Source organism: Aotus nancymaae, unplaced genomic scaffold, assembly GCF_030222135.1.
Source record: "Aotus nancymaae isolate 86718 unplaced genomic scaffold, 86718_ANA_hifiasm-v0.15.2.pri h1tg000019l, whole genome shotgun sequence".
In the NCBI taxonomy this organism is placed as follows: Eukaryota; Metazoa; Chordata; class Mammalia; order Primates; family Aotidae; genus Aotus; species Aotus nancymaae.
The window spans coordinates 10,375,492-10,390,876 of record NW_026988431.1 but is presented as its reverse complement, the minus strand read 5'-3'; positions in this window follow the sequence as shown (position 1 = coordinate 10,390,876).

The following is a 15,385-nucleotide window of genomic DNA, read 5'->3' as shown; positions in this document are numbered from 1 at the left end:
CAGCAGTGTCATCTGGTTTGGTACCTTTATGATCACAAGCAAGAACTTACTTTTATTAAGTAACCACATATACATGATCCTCCACACAACATGGCTCAGGACATAAAACAGGTTATGGAAACACAAACTCTCAGGTGCCAGGTTGTCAGGGACCCTTCATCTTCTCTCCCATCTTGTTGTCCTGGCCACCTCTGTTGTAACGTCTACTCATTTCTTTATTGTTTATCTTGACCCTAACCTTGCACCTGAAACTTGTTAACTGAATTTGGTTTCTTCACTTTGACCTTCTGTGTTTTCAGGGACATGACTTTAAATCACCTCTGGGTGCTCATTTTTCTTGACTACTGCAGGTTACTACACCAACCCTGATTCCAGTACTGGATGATGGGGATAGTTTCATAAGTGAATATACTCTGACATCCAGTGAAAAGAGATCCCACCTGAAATCTTCAGTAATCAATTCTAGGTATATTAGAGAATGTACCTTTTCTACAAATTTTTCAAAAATGACTTTTCTGAAATCCAACATATACATCACTTGATATTATTGATATTAGGTTACATTTAGTTTTGCTAACCGCTGTCCAAAATGTTTCATAAGTAGTAATTCATTCAATTCCAAGAACAACCCAATGAACTGTTTGTGATTATCATTCCTATTTTCAGAAGCAGAAACTGAGGCACTAAATGAGTAAGTAACATGCATTCAGCTAGCATCAGAGGTAGAATTTGCACCTGGGAATTTGGGCTTCAGCGGTATGCCCTTAACAACCCATGTGATGTTCTCTCTCTCCCTACATTGTTATAAACTCAAAGATGACATCATTATTTTCTCCCGAGGTTCCCATCATTTCTACTGCTTTCATCAGGTCTTGTTCACCAGAATGAGGTCCCAATAGCATTTTTTCCTCATTCCTGCCTCCACCCTCTGCCTTGTGAGCAATGAAACTATCAGCTCTGCAGGGGTGTGTTAAGAACTTTTTGATGCTCCACCTTCTGCAGAATAAGGCTTCCAGCAGCTATATTAATAGTTGAAGCTACCTCTACTTGCTTCAACACCAGTTTTGTGCTTTATTGATCATTTACTTCTTATCCATAGCTCTGAAGTGTCTTTCTAAAACTGCATCGATATATACACTTTTGTTTTTAACCAAATCCTACTCTTCCACTCTATACATTGTCATTTATGTCCAGGTTAAACTGTGTTTATATACAATGCTACTTCCCCTCTTCTTTATTTCAGAGTCTCTCTGACTGACCATATTCACCTACTTAAGTTTTAAATTGAAACTCACATTTCTGTGGTTTCAAAATCTTTATTTCTGAGTCCACATGGAGTCCCTAGCTGCACACAAACAGTGGAAGTGACACCCTGGCCACATCTTCTCGCAGGCACCTCAAATGCAACACTTCCACAACTGAACTCATACTCTCTCCTCCGTAACTGCTCCTTTTTATCTCCCACGTTTACCATCTATCTGGTTGTCTCAGTTAAAAATATTGGCTCCATTTCTCTGCTCATCATTATAAGAAACACAGGAAAAGGCCGGGCGCGGTGGCTCACGCCTGTAATCCCAGCACTTTGGGAGGCCGAGGCGGGTGGATCACGAGGTCAAGAGATCGAGACCATCCTGGTCAACATGGTGAAACCCCATCTCTACTAAAAATACAAAAAATTAGCTGGGCATGGTGGCGCGTGCCTGTAATCCCAGCTACTCTGGAGGCTGAGGTAGGAGAATTGCCTGAACTCAGGAGGCGGAGATTGCGGTGAGCCGAGATCGCGCCATTGCACTCCAGCCTGGGTAACAAGAGCAAAACTCCATCTCAAAAAAAAAAAAAAAAAAAAAAGAGAAACACAGGAAAAGAGGAGTTGGTGATCATCACACCCTTTTTCACTTCCCTCACTCTGTGCTTTGCTCAAGGGAGAGCTGGACTATCACCTAAGCACAGCAGTATCACCAATACCTTCTATGTTGCCAAATCCAACAATCACTTTTCAGTCCTTATCTGCTTTATCTCTTAGTCACCTTTGATGTAGTCATTCACTTTTTTTTTTTTCATCTTGGTTGTTATGATGCCACACTCTTTTGAATTTCTTATTCTCATATTGGTTGCTCATTTGAGGTTTCTTAGCTGACTTTTCCTTGGACTGACCTGTAAATGTTGAAAGTTTCCCCAGCTGAGTCCTTCAGTTTTTATTTTAGTTGCTGCCATAAAAAATTACCATCAACTTAGTGGGTTAAGACAGTGTAAATTTATTGTCTTACTGTCCTGCAGGTCAGAAGTCTGACTCAGGCTTCCCTAGACTAAAATCAAGGTGTCATTAGAGATGTGTCCCTTTCTGAAGGCTCTAGAAGTGAACAATTTTCTTGTATTTTCCAGCTGTATATTCAGAATTATCAACCAAATACCTATGTATTTAACTTTAAGGATCTTACTTAGGTAAACAGCTAACAGTCACACATTATCAAAGTGGTTAACAGAAAAATAACTAAAATGATGACTAACTTTGTCATCTATAGATAATTATAATTTATAAAACTGAAGTTTTATAAATAATCTATAATTAATCAAAATAAATTAGTTAGGTAAATATAAATAGAATAAATGTTTATAAATAAACTTTTTATGTAACTTACAACCTTAAAATTATGTTATGCTAAAGTAAATGATAAATATCAATTTATCAATAAATAAATAAATTTTGTACTAAATAAATTTTATTCAAATAAGACAAAATACTAAAGCATAAATTACCAAACATAAATATAAGTTTGTTCTTGGCTTCTTAAATTTTACAGAAAGACTAAATATATTTGGTTTTATTAATACATATAAAAATTATGTTATGGGAGAAACATATTCCTAAATCATAAGATAGTCTTCACATATAAACTACTGATACGTGGCAGACAATTCAAAATTTCTTGCTTCCTAAGTTTTAATTAAAAATTAAGATTGCTAAGAATTAAAAATTAAAATTAATAGAGACTTCTGTGTACAAGTGTACCAAAAAGGTGTGGTTTTAAATTTAAAAAGTAGTTAAACAGACATAAAAGCATATTATTTATTTTTTTAAAAGAATTTAATTTTGTCTAATTCAGAAGTTATTTAAAGATTGTTTTAAAATGTGGGTTTACACAAAACAAATAAAAACAAGCTTTAAGAAACCACTAAGTAAGAGGAAAAGATATACAAATGTTGCAGGTAGAAAAATATATTTTTGATATCAAAAAAGGTTATAGAAAGAAAATAATTTTAAATAAACAGTAATAATATATGATAAATTTTTGTCTTAATGTAAAATGACTTGTCATTTTTTTTTAAAGTGTAGGAAAAAACAGAAAATCTCAACATGGCTTGAAAAATCTGAGTAAGTCACAAGAAGTTTGGAAAGGACAAATTTACAGAGGAAATTTTGTACATGATCAAGTTGCTTACAATTAAAAATAAATTATTTTTGTCTTTCTGAATATTGAGCTTTGATATTAAAAATCCACTAATAGAAAGCTATAAATTCAGCCCCCTTTATTAGTACAACAAGGTTTTCTTAAGGTATTAATCTACTCAGTAACATTTGCAAGAGGTTTTTATTTAATACTAAAGTCTGTTTTTATTTGAAATGAACTTTTCAACTGTCTTCTAAATTGTGGATTTACAGTTACAAGCAATGTTTTCCTTGACTCTATAGTCTTGGCTTATCATGATGCTTCTAAACTTTTTGATGTAAGCAGGAAATTTCCCATGCTTTTAATAAAAGCCATGTATTTCCCTACTTAAGGTATTAATTTTCCTGTTTACATACCTCTGATATGGGCTAGACTAATGACTTTTCGACACACACTCTTCCTATGTCTGATTAAATTCAAGTACCTTTCATCAGGTTTGACTTCCAGATTGCCTAAATGAAATTCTCATAAAGAGAAGCATGACACTACAGGAGGTATTGATGAAACCTCTTTAGTAACTGGTCTGAAAAACAGATTTTTATGTTGTATCGGAATAGTTTCCTATATTGTCTTTATTGATTACTTAGGAAAACTGAGATTTGAAAGGGTTAAAATCTTTGAAAATATATATTTTCCATGAAATGTCCGTGTTACATTTAAAGTCTTTGGTTATCACTCTGGTTAAATACATGGCTATTACTTCGTAGTGACTTGTGATGCTGTTTTGATAAGGTGTTTTAAACATTTTGGAATCTTTGACAGACTTCCTCATTATCAAAATTCTAAGTTAAGTCTTTCTGGTCTAAAACTAACTTTAGGATTTTCCAGTTGAACCCCTGAAAAACCTCAAAAGGTATATCTCTCTTCTTGCAGAGATACTGAATGAAGAGGTTTAGTTGGTAAATTGTATGGAAAACATTGTCAAATGAAAAGTAATGCTGTATTTTCTTTTGATTACATTTATGAGTATGTTCTTAATATAAATGTCCCCAAATTATATAAAATTCTTAAAAATCTAATATGCCATCAGTCATAATTCTGGTTATAATGTTGATTGCCACATAAGCAAATTTCCTTGTCAATTGCTGATTGTAATGAACTTCCATCAGATTTTTAACGAGGCTATTCTAAGTCTCTGTCTTCTAGTTTTAATTCTTCTCTGAAGGCATTTACAGTCAGATTCATGGAAAAGACTGTAACAAGTATGCTTAAGTATAGATTTCTAATAACTTTAAAACCAATGTACTAAATAAAAATCTTTCTAAACTCTAATAAAGAACTGATACATTCATAAAACTGAATCAAAATCAAGCAAAAGAAAAAATTAATTAAATGATATTAAGTAACTAATGAAATTAATGTTTTTAAATGAAGGCCTTTATTTAAAACAGAATTTACGACCATTTTGTAAATCATACTTTTGTGAACAAAAGTAAAAACATTTACTTTTTCTTCCTACTTGTTTCTTCTAAAATTCAGAAATTGTTTTTGAGTATTCTCATGGCAATATGGTTATTTATATAAATTCAATAAAAATCAACTGTCTTTTTATAACAAGAAAGAATAGGAAATGTTGGTTATATTACCAGGGTTTTGACTAAAATATCATATTTCAAAATGTACATAAAATGCCCAACTTCAAGGATTCTCAGCCTTACAGTAAGAAAATAAAAATTGTCACTTTTTGACAGATCCAGAAATCTTAAAACTGTAGATGAAATCCAAAATCAGCCTTGGTTTGGTTTTCTAGCCTTGAGAGGTTTTTAAGTCTGAGATTCCTATGTGATCAATGTCAAGGAAAAAGTTGTATCTTTTTAAAAAGCTATTTTATATATGTTATTAGATTGTTATTAGAATGTAGCCCTACACATTGTTTTCAAGTTCTTGTTATCTATCTATAGGCTAGACTAGATTCTGAAATCTTCAAGATTCCTCAAATTCGTTTTTTTCCTACAAAATTACTAAAAATGGAAAGTGCTCCATTCCTGAAGCGCTAGGAGCTAAAATTAGATAAATTTTAAAGGATAAATCTTGCATCTGATGTATGGGCCTCACAGAAAGCTCACCAAGACACACAATGCCATAACCAGAGATATTCAACCTCCGAACAAGATGAGAAGTGAATGGCTTTGTGCTATAGATGGCTTTTCCCAAGACATCTGAGCAAGACTCCATATCATGAGAATCTTTCTCCTCTTCAGCCCTACCTTTTTCACGTGGGAAGATAATAGTATAATTAAAATTTTACAATCAACAGTTTCTGCTGTTTTTTTTTTTATTGCATTTTAGGTTTTGGGGTACATGTGAAGAACATGCAAGATTGTTGCATAGGTGCACACGTGGCAGTGTGATTTGCTACCTTCCTCCCCTTCACCTATATCTGGCATTTCTCCCCATGCTGTCTCTCCCCAACTCCCCACCCCTCGCTGTCCCTCCCCTATTTCCTCCAAAACAGACCCCAGTGTGTAGTGCTCCCCTCCTGTGTCCATGTGTTCTGCTGGTTTTTGAGAAAACCTGACCTGAGAGATCTTTTGTCTGCTTAGTGGGTGACTTTGGCAACATCCCTAATACAACTGTTGTTCACTTTCTGCTTTAGTTCAACTCAGTCATGAGATCCTAGAAAATAAAATTATACCATTGATTGGTTAAGTTTTCAGTCTGTGCTATGGCTAATGCTACATGCTCTACCTTGATAAATTTCTCTGAGAAAGGAATATACACAAAATTTAAAAATTTAGGTCACGTCTATTGCCTTTGAAGCCCTTTGAAAGTGTCTGGCCACTGCTCTTACCATTATTATTCACACTGCATTTCATTGCAGCTTGTCTAAACAATGCTGTGCCAACACGGTGCCGCTCTTAAGCTGCTTGGCTTTACCAAAAATTGCTGTGCCTCTGATACATCAGTTCTCCTGATGTGTGGCAAGATCAGCCTGCATTTTCTGCTAAACTTCTCTTTCTAACCTATGCACTATATTCTGTATATGGGTTCTAAAACTGTTATTTTTTACTGCCAGTTTCTTAAAAAAACAAATAAATAAAAAAGTTATTTCTGACTTGCAGCTTTCTCTCTAATGGCAAAACTTGTTTACTAGAATCTTTGGATCATTGCTGTTTTTTTTTTTTTTCAAGGGTCCTTATTAGAAGAATAAACTGAAGTATAGATGATGTTCTATACTCAAAATTATGCCCTTCTAGGATGCAGCCATAGTAAATGGATCACATGCACACTGAATCCCTCTTTCAATAGGAATGCTCTTCCAGAAAGCCCCTCAGCACCACGGGCTTCCCTGACTTTCCTTCCATTCATGCTCAGCTGTTCTAGCTCATATTTAACCAAACTGTTGAAAAAGCTGCATGCGATCCTCATTCTATCATGTGGAATCAGTTGCTACCAATTACTTAATTCCTTTTGTGTGTGTCTATGTGTGTAAAATACTGAGTTTAAGGGTGATTTATCACATTGTTTTGGGTAGTTTTTAGCTTATATGCATTTTAAATGACAACAGTGGACAATAGTCTACACTGGGTAAATAGTGCCTTTTAAGGAGTGATGCTATCAGCCTTTTTTTCCTCCCTTTTTCACACTTTGTCTCACTCTCGCCTTCCTTTTCCTTCTTCCTTACATTTTTCTTCTTTGAATAAGTAGTTTGTTGAAAGCAGCAGAATTCCACATTAGCCTTGTCAGCTGTATGAATGGTTAACACGGTTGTCTCAATATGGAGTCGTCTACCACCCTGTGAGTTGCTTTTTCCTGGGTTGGTGACAGATAACTCCCATATGCTAGAATCTGCGGGTCATCACTGTTATTGTGGGAATGCTGAAAGAAGTCAGTGTTTCTTTTGAGGTTGAACTTCACCCTCTATGATGTGTTTCTCAATCTTTCTTTCATTATCATGCTCAACTTCCTGCCCACTCAACCCCCTAGAAGGCTTTTTTCACTTTTTATTCCCTAATCACTTCCCTTCCTCCCCATGAAATTTTAATACCACAGATATGTTACGTATCTGTTTGTTTATGCACCGCAGTCTGCCAACCATTGTAATAAATGTTTTATTTATTTCACCACTCCTTTCTACCTCTGCTAAGAATCATTTTTTTACCCCTGGGGGTAATATTAATCTTCACAGAGAATTTATGTTTTCTAAAAAAAAAAAAAAAACTTCTGATAATACTGTCTATTTTCTTCTTTTGGGGGAAAGGCAGTCTGATATAATAAATAGAGACTTGGGAGTCAGAGAGACAGAGGTTCTGTTTTTGCCACTACCAGCTGGGGGATCTTGAGAAAACACCTCTGAATCATATTTCATAAACAGTAAAATATAAGAAAATATAGTTAATTCATAAGGCTGTTTGGAGATTAAATTTCAAATTCCTGTGCGATCCTTAGCATAATGACACTCACGTAAGTTTAATTCCCCAGTAGTTACTCTAGCTCATAGTGGTCAACTCATCAATTTCTTGATGTCAATTACCTTCTATCTTCTTGAAATCATATTATTTGTGGATTAATTCATACACTAGCTCATATGTATTTCCATAAAATGTGGCAACTTAATATAGACACTTTTCAAACTGGTTCATTTTTCCTCTGGAAGGAAAAACAGCTTGTATTTAGTTAGAGCTCACAGAACCTAGATCACGTCAGGTAAAAACAGAATGTAGGCTCCGTAGGCTAAGGAAAAAATTCCTCAGGTATTCATATTTCCTGGGTCTAGAATTGAACAATAACTTATTTGATCTTTGCTAGAAATTTTGGGGTCTGCTCAGTAAAACGGACATTACCGAGCACGTTACTAATTCTGGTAGTCCCCCCCTTATCCATGGGGGATGCATTCTAAGACCCACAGGATACTCCTGAAACTCTGGAGAGTACCAAAACTTACATATACTATGTTTTGTTCTATACATTCCTATTATAATGTTTAATTTATGAATTAGGCACAATAAGAGATTAACAACAATAACTAATAATAAAATAGAAAATTAGAACATACTGTAATAAAATTTATGTGAATGTGGTCTCCCTCTCTCTCTCTTAAAATATCTTACTGTACTACACTCACCTATTTTCAGACCTAGGTTGACCATGGGTAACTAGAGCCTCGGAAAGTGAAATATTGGATAAGGGGAGACTATTGTGATCCCTAGGAGTTCTTGAGAGTATGTCTTTTAAACCTTAATCTTTGCTATTGAGACTTTGATTCACAGACCAGCAGCTCCAGCATTCCCTGGGAACTTATTAGAAATGCAGACTCTCAAGTCATACCCAAGAACTACTGAATCAGGATCTTCAGTTTAATAAGATTCCCAGCTGATCTGTATGCATTGTAAAGTTTGAGAAGCACTTTGCATAATCACTTTTCTTATTCTAACTGCATCCAATAATCTTTTAATTAACACTATTTGCAAATGTTATTATCTTTTCATACCTATTAACACTATTAACTAAATACTAAGCCCAGCCTTCATAAGTAAATCTAATGTTGTACACTGGACACATCCATAGAGTGATTCTAAACTTTAGTTATGAGGCTGGGTGTGGTAGCTCAGTCTTGTAATCCTAGCACTTTGGGAAGCTGAGGCAGGTAGATCACCTGAGGTCAGGAGTTCAAGACCAGCCTAACCAATATGGTGAAACCCCATCTTTACTAGAAATGCAAAAATCAGCTGGGCATGGTGGCATTCACCTGCAGTCCCAGCTACTCAGTAGGCTGAGACAGGAGAACTGCTTGAACCTGGGAGACGGAGGTTGCAGTGAGCCAAGATAGCACTATTACACTCCAGTCTAGGTGACACAGAGAGACTCTGTCTCAAAATAATAATAATAAATAAATAAATAAATAAATAAATAAACTGTAGTTATGTTTATGACTTACCTGAGAAGCCTACCAAAATTGAAGATTCCATGGGACTACCCACAGAAATTAGTATTCAGTAGATTTATGATGATGTCCAAGAATCTGAATTTTCTATAAACACTTAAGTTTTTTTTTTAATGCAAGTGATTTGTGGACTGTAGTTTATTAAAAATGGTATTACCTCATTCAATTAAAAAAGTATCTTGCTCTTTCTTATTTCTTTAATCATAATGAGAGTTGCTGGTCACTGTGAATGTGTATTTGGTGGGTAGAGAGCTCAGGAAATGTACACAAAGCCAGTTTCTTAGAATACTTACTCATCTCATTCTCATGTTTTTAACATTTTCTCTGATATTACAAAGTTGCTCTGGGAAAGAATATGTGAGACTGGCTGAGACTGCAGAAAATGTATTGTAGTACTTGTTAATGAAGGGGAGAAAGTTTCTTCAGGCTGAAGGCTGAAGATAAGCGGTCTTCATTTAGAGACCTCTCATCTCTCAAACTGTAGAGATGAGAGGTCTCCATAGGCACACCAATTGATTAGTCCCTCTTTAATCAATGATCACTGCCAAGACAACTAACATTTATTATTTTTGCAACTTCTCTTGTAAGTCTGTAGGGGAGGGGGGTGTTAAAAAACCAGATAAATTGCAATGCTTTGAAGAGAATTTCAAGATACGTCTTACCTAGCTGTTTATATTATTTTGTAAATGTTCGGCAGTAAATAGTTACTTCATAGCCATAGAATTTTCCTGTAACATTTTGTGCTAGAATTAAGGTGTCAGATAAAACACATTGAAAGTCTTTCAGAAATTGATGCACAAAGCAGAAAACACATTAATAGGAGCACAATAGACAATTTTAGAGATAGCAGATCATCCTTCTCATCTTGCTTGAGAAACAGATGCTGAATAACCATCACGTTACACAAAGTCTCCTTCAAAAACACCAAATGTAATTAGCAGTAGCTGTTACTTGAAGAAGGAAATAGCATAATAAGAGGGTTGGTAGCACATATTAAATGAAAGAATTACATAATCCTCTGTATATTTAATACTACATAAGAGGTTTTTATGTGCAATGAGAGAGTCCATCAGATAAGAGAGCTTGGTAAATGAGCACATTTGACATTGAACCATGCTGGGGGTAGATATTGAGAATTTGACTTTGTTTATTATTGTTATTGTCAATATTTATGGCAAACCTTGAACTACTGATCACACGAGGGGCATTATTTTTTTTGTGTGTGTTTTTTTAAATGATTTCTTTTAATTGTTATTTGCCTTTCAGCATTACAGCCACTGTTGGGGTTTTTTAGCTAACAGAGCTAGATTTAATCAGTAGAAATTATGAAAATAAGAATAATTTTTGAGTGTCTGTCTATATCTTCTCTCTCTCTCTTTCTCTCTCTCTCTGCCTACCTAGCTGTCTATCAGAAGGAATTGAAGATTCTTCCAAGGTCCCTTCTTCACAAGCTAATTTGATTCATAAGATTCTGAGGGTATTTCTGGAAGGTATTTTAAAGGTAATATGGCAGCAAGAAAGGAAAATATATAGGAAGCAACATACGGCCGAGTCAAGAAAGCTGTGGGTCATAGGGAGCAGATGGACTATTTAGGAACAGACCTAAAAAGAAGACTGTAAGCCTCAAAAAGGGATGTTTTCCATCATTAGTTGCTAATGGAAAGCCAGTAAAAGTTCTCCTATGCATCATCCCAGATCCCATGATGTTTTGATGGTCTTTTCTATAAAGAGGCTGTTATAAGAAGTGAGATTACCAGCAGTACATCCAAGGGACTGCAGCTGGTTTACCTAATCCTTATACCGTGATTGGTAAAACTCACACAAGCTTCAGGGTAAGCAATGAGGTTGACATATCTTTAGGGGCATCTTTGTTACAAGTTTTGGATCAGCTTTAAAGAAACAGTCCTTACTTTGGCTAAGCAGAGAGACAGTGCTTTGTCTTTTTCTTTTCCACAGCTAATCACACAGAACAATCACAGCAGCCCTTCAGATTTTTAAGATGCTATGTGAATGTAGTCTCTCCCTCTCTCTTAAAATATCTTATTGTACTACACTCCAAACAATATTTTTTGTTACCAGTGATGTTTACAGTAAGACTAAGAGTGGAGAGCTTAAGTGAGTTATTTCATGGCCTCTCAGATGCCCTTGCTCCCTGGAGATCAGAGTAACCTAATAGACCCCAGTAGGTCATTGCTGACATGGCTTCATTCAAATTGTAGAGATGAGATGTCTCCATAGGAGCAACAGTTGCAAACACAAACATCAGTTGGGTCTCTGCAGAAGATAAAGTAACTTCTTAACAAAACAAAACAAAAAACCCCAAACATATGGGCAAGGTGTAGATCTAAAAGCCCAAATAAGACAGTTTAAAATTGGGTTTTTAATTAGATTGGGTTTGTTTAGAACATTCTTAGAGTGGTCTACTAGGTGAATTTAAAAATAGCAGTATGATGAAATTGGGTAATAAAAAAGAGAGAACAGTGAGACTGAGACTCGTAGAGAAATTTAGGACACTTTGCTAACTGTATATAGAAAGTAGTTTTGGAAAAAGTACATAGAGTTTCTCCCACAGTTCTTGACATTCTTCCAAAATCAGAGTAAGAGTTCTGTGAATTTGGAAAGAGAGGATTGTTTAGAAATATGGTGTCTATGGGGCCTCTGGGCAATAGGAATACTTTGCTTTTCAAATAAGAGGTGACATGGCTCTGGCATATTCATAGATAGGTGTCAGTGTGTTACAGTGAGTTCTTTAAGACAGAGCCATGCTAGAATGAAGCATGGTTAATCTAGGGAATAGGATCTACAGATAAGGGTGCTAAAACAGTTTTGGAAGAGAAGAAGGAGACGCCAAACTAAAAAGAGACCAGTGTAAGTAGCTGAGGCTATAGAAGGGCTCATGGTTTAAAAAGAAATTGAAACTGAGAGAAAGCAATTACAAAAGAAGCTGCATTCTCAGCAAACTGACACAAGAACAGAAAATCAAACACCGCATGTTCTCACTCATAGGCGGGTGTTGAACAATGAGAACACATGGACACAGGGAGGGGAGCACTACACACTGGGGTCTGGGGGAGGACTAAGGGAGGGACAGCGGGGGGTGGGGAGTTGGGGAGAGATAGCATGGGGAGAAATGCCAGATATAGGTGATGGGGAGGAAGGCAGCAAATCACACTGCCATGTGTGTACCTATGCAACAATCTTGCATGTTCTTCACGTGTACCCCAAAACCTAAAACGCAATTATAAAAAAAAAGAAGCCGCACTGCGAGGTCACACAGCTCTATTGGAGTATACAAATGCTATTAAACTCATGGGGTAGTTTAGTTTTATACAGTAAGGAAATATTGCTTGCCTTTATTTAAATCTGATGTTATTCACCTCATGTAATTGCTAGTTTTCTAGGAGAGCATCGACAGTAAATGGTTAATACATTGTGGCATTAGTCCTCAGGAAGCCTTGACTATGGAAAAAAGTGGTGGGAACCTTCCATTAAAATCAACGTGGTAGGCAAAACCCTGAATGCTTTTATAGGAAAGGGATGGAAAGCACAATCACCAATCACTGAGAACCATCCTATCAAGATGGGAAGCATATTATGTTTAGCTTTTCTTCCTCGATGCTTGCTACAACCCATGGCACATCGTTTTTATTTTATTTTGTTTTGTTTTGTTTTGTTTTGTTTTGGCAATGATTTGTATGGGTGTGCGCCCTATGGTGGATCAGCGTCATGATTTCTCATAAATGCTCAACTGAAATGTTAGTGTAATATCCTTTAAAATGTTCTTTCTGTTCTCTCTGCTGCCCTCCCACCAACATCACGTTTAAAATGGTAAAGGCATAAATAAAAGAAAAGGGAAAATAAATTAGAGTACAAAGTAAAAAGATAAGAGAAACCCCAGATAAGAATAAGTTTCTGGGCAAGAAAACAAATCACATGAGTAATAGGAGGAGCATTACATACATAATTAACCATGATATTTTAAATTGGGGCAATGGGATAAATTGGAACACGTGTGTTTGGCAAAAGGAATCCATTTGTATGCAGAAATCAGAATTATCATCAACTGTTCTCACAGTAAGTCTAAATTTCCATCTTTTGCCTTTGTACTTTTCCATTACATGCAGCACATTATAACCAGATCAGCAGGGCAGCCGAGAGAGAAGAATTTATATTTCTAAATGAAAAAGTTGATAGTTAATAGCCTCACTGCATAATGAGCCACATTTCTTGTGCAGAGTCCAAGCTTACACTGATTGTCCAAGCCTAAACAGTGACCCTCCCAAGCCTGATGACTTCGTCAATAATCCCGGATGGCCCATGCTATGTGAGGCCCAATAAATCAACCCTATCTACAACACTGCTGCTGGGAACATAAGAGAAGCAGCCACACTGGGCTTTCTCTGTGACAGTGAGGGAGGCACGGTATATACAACTTAGCTTACAGCGTGATTCCATTCGTGGAGGAGTAAGATACATTGAAACCACCTTTCCATTCATATTTTAAAATGAAAAATTTACCTTAGCATGGATAATTTGTGTTTTCTTGCACAACGGAGGGTGCAGTGATGAGAAATACAGTAGTCGAAGGTGAAATTCCTTGTGATGGTTATAGATTATGTTTATTTAGTGCTTTCTGGGAGCAAAGCATTAGGTTAAGCCCCTTTCATGCATTGCACCATTTAATCCTAACAAAATTCTGATGAGTTAAATACCACTGTGATTCTTATATTAATGAAACAGAAACTGAGGTTTTCAAAGGTTAAATAACCTGCTCAGTAGCAGAGCCAGGATTTGAACCTTAATCTTGTCTGATGCTAAATCTCATGCTTTTACCACAGTATGTTTGCAGTGCTTCAAAATATAATTGAGCAAAAGAAACCTAAAATTTGTTAGTAGGATCTATTAATAAAGATATTAATACTTTAATATCTTGTATCAATATAACATGCCTCTTCTAGAATTCAGCAAATTCTAAGACTCATTGTGTTGAATCCCTTCTGTTCCCATATGGAAAAGAAGAGACTAGGGGATGAACATTCTTTAGCAGTAAATAACCGTCCTCTTTGCCTCTCACATTTGACCTATCCTTTCAGGCTCATGATAAATGCCATCTTCCCTAAGTAGACTCTTCCAGAACTATACTCCCACCAAAGTCAATATTAAGCACTTTTCCCCATGCTGTCCCCATCATGTTCATGGATATTATTCTCTTCTCTGTGACTTCTCCACAGATTTCTAGGGGACAATTGTCTATCTTACACGTAGCTGTATTACCAAAACACAATGGCAGGCCAAGAAGAGATTTTAGAATTGAATTCAACCTTATTTAGAATATTCTGTTTCTATTTATGTACTTAGATGTTCTTATTTGCAATTTTAAAGTGCCCAAGAAATGAGAAGAAAGAACAAAGGCCAAGTCCATTGGTTAATTTGTATGAAATAACTTGAGGCCTGGCCAGGTGTCTATCCAGTTGAATCATCTGTCACACGGTTTCCAGGTAAGAGTACTTTGATGATGCTGTTCAAATTCGTCACAATAGGGTGGAGAAGTACCACAGAGCACAAGTTGTGCTGCAGAGGGTTGTTCAATGCATCATCCTTCATATTTGCCAGAATTAATTCAAGCTGTCCTTCAACAACCATCATTTGAACTTTGAACACTAGTTGGAGAGGGATCAGAAGACAGGGTTTTCGGGAGAGGGAAATTATAAAAATGAACATAATGGCAGAAGTCTCTGTTTTCAAAGACCCATTTCCTATGAGAGAAAATGTGGAATTTTGCTCTCTTCCAAATCTAGTATTTATTTTGTTTGGCTTATGACAGTAGCAATGTTTATATGGATAACACTTGACAGTTCACAAAGCACTTTCACACCCATTTATTGTTTCATTTAGTTTTCAAGATAGGTCCTAATCAGCATCCTGCTGATGCTGAAGACCAAACAAACTTTGTTATTTCTTGCATCCAGATTGTGGAAATTAGAGGCAACCAATGAATGGCCATGCTAAGTTAAGGTCACAGTGATGATATAGAGAAAATGCTGTTCTTTGG